Raw genomic sequence first — 2,175 nt, forward strand, 5'->3', positions numbered from 1 at the left:
TGAAGACCTCTGCCCCGCTGCCATCCTGGGCTGTCTTCTGGCTGGCTGACCCAGCCTCCTTCTGTGCTTCACAGCCCTTTAGCACTCAGTGAGAAATGAACTGTAAAATAACAGCAGTCTCAGAGCCAGTCAGGATTCCTTCATGTGAATAATGAAAAACAAAGTTTCTTCCCTGAAGTTGGCAAGATTTTATGGGCACAGCTTCCTTTTTTGTTGGGGATTTTTTTTCCCCTTTAACTGTATGGCTGTTTTATGTCCATTAATTAAAGACCACTTTTTCCAATAAATATCCAATTTACCTAATACTAATATAAAACCAGTATATAAACAACTACACACTCACATGAAAAAAAAAAAACATGTATAGTCCAGTGAAGGGGAGAGGGAGGGAGGCGTGAGGGGAAGGAGGATGACGGGCAGGTTCTCATCTAATGCTCAGTGTGAGGGTGTTCAACAAGCACCTTGGGTGAGGGGCTAAACTACAACTTGAACTTGACCTTAGACATGGAAACATTATACCCCAAACATTTGTACTCTCATATAATCTAAAATTTTGTTAAAAGACCACTTTTTCCTATAGTAACCCTAAAGTGCTACTATATATTTTTCACCAATTTATTCCAAGTTATTCCAAGCATTATGATTCATGATTAGCTCTTGCAAAACTTCCATTCTGAGGCTGTACTTTGGCATCAGGGACCTTGTGAAATAGAAATCCTTCAGTGAACCAAATAAAATATTAGAGCTGAGAACAAGCTGACATTCTAAAGCTTGAGTAACTAAATCAGGAATTCCTCATGTGCGTAGCAATGCTGCTTCTAATAATAATGTTTCTGTAAGTGAACAGAGTTCAAATGAAATAAGAGTCATAAACTGAGGGAAAACCTACAAAGTGGAGGAAAAGAGAAAATAAAACAGAAAATCTAAGGAACGAGAGATACGGTAAGACCTGATTTAATGTTAGCATGCTAATTTCCAGATCTCTCATCCATTGTATTGCCCAGAAAATTTTCCTTAAGAATTATACTTTCAATTATTTAAAAGATTACTGTAGATACTGAATATGGACAGCTAAAAACTGATGTTAGCTCTTAGTAAACGTGGATTGAGCAAACATTTTGCAATTAAGTTTTTCTATGAATGAAGTAAATTCCTTCTCTCTTGAAATCATGCTTTCATATTCTTTTTTTATTCCTGAAAGTTAGTAAATAGTAAAATTACATATAATGCCCAATTATAAGCCCTTATAATTCTGTCACTACTTTTATAAAGTTACATTGGTTAAAATCTTTTATTTTATGGATTTTGAAACATTTAAACCTCCACCCCTTTCTCTTGTTGCTTATTTCAAGAATATAGATTTTAATGTTCTTTGAACTGAAAATCAAATTCAAAACTCCTGACATTCTAATATGAAAATTTTCTTCTGTTCCTTCCAACATATTCTTGCTACCAATCTATCTTATCAATACATGTGACGAGATTTTTCTGAAAGATGTAGAGTCACATCATGATACATCAGGATAGCTCAGAATTTTGATTACTACAAATGTTATTAGTTATCCAAAGTCCTCTAATCAGAAGTGGCAAAAAAAAAAAAAAGCTCTAAAATTATCAGATATCAGAAAGTGTCATTTTGAAATTACTACTCAGTTTGTTTCATCACAATATGATTCATGTTAGCAGAAAATTCATGTATTTTTGCACTCTGGATGTGAAGAGGTATCTTACTGGTTAAATTTCAAGTGCTTTTTACTGTAGCTGCAGGACCAGGCTGATTGTCTTCAATTTCTCAGTTCAGCATGAAGAGCAACATGAGACAGACAGTGACTGTGAATTGACCCAGTTAGGGTCAGTGTGGGTGTTCGGGCTCTTTGAAATAAATGCTTAAATAAAATTCAAATAACTTAAGAGGTAGCTGGAAATGGCAGGCCATCCCATTTTTTTTTTCAAATCTATGTTTGTTTGTTTGTTTTCACATATATATAAGGCACTAATGTCAGGGGTACAGGGGCTTGAAGGCACACATATAGGCTTAAAAGCTTGACGAAGGTATTAGATTTTTTTGTAATTGCTTCAAGAGATGGAATACCAGAGCACAATTTTAGAACACTCAGTACAAGGTTTTTATTATTGTTTCTTTGTTAGTATTGTTTTTATTTTACCCATTCTGTC

Source organism: Otolemur garnettii, unplaced genomic scaffold (genome assembly GCF_000181295.1).
Source record: "Otolemur garnettii isolate 467f Iridium unplaced genomic scaffold, OtoGar3 scaffold00007, whole genome shotgun sequence".
Taxonomy (NCBI): domain Eukaryota; kingdom Metazoa; phylum Chordata; class Mammalia; order Primates; family Galagidae; genus Otolemur; species Otolemur garnettii.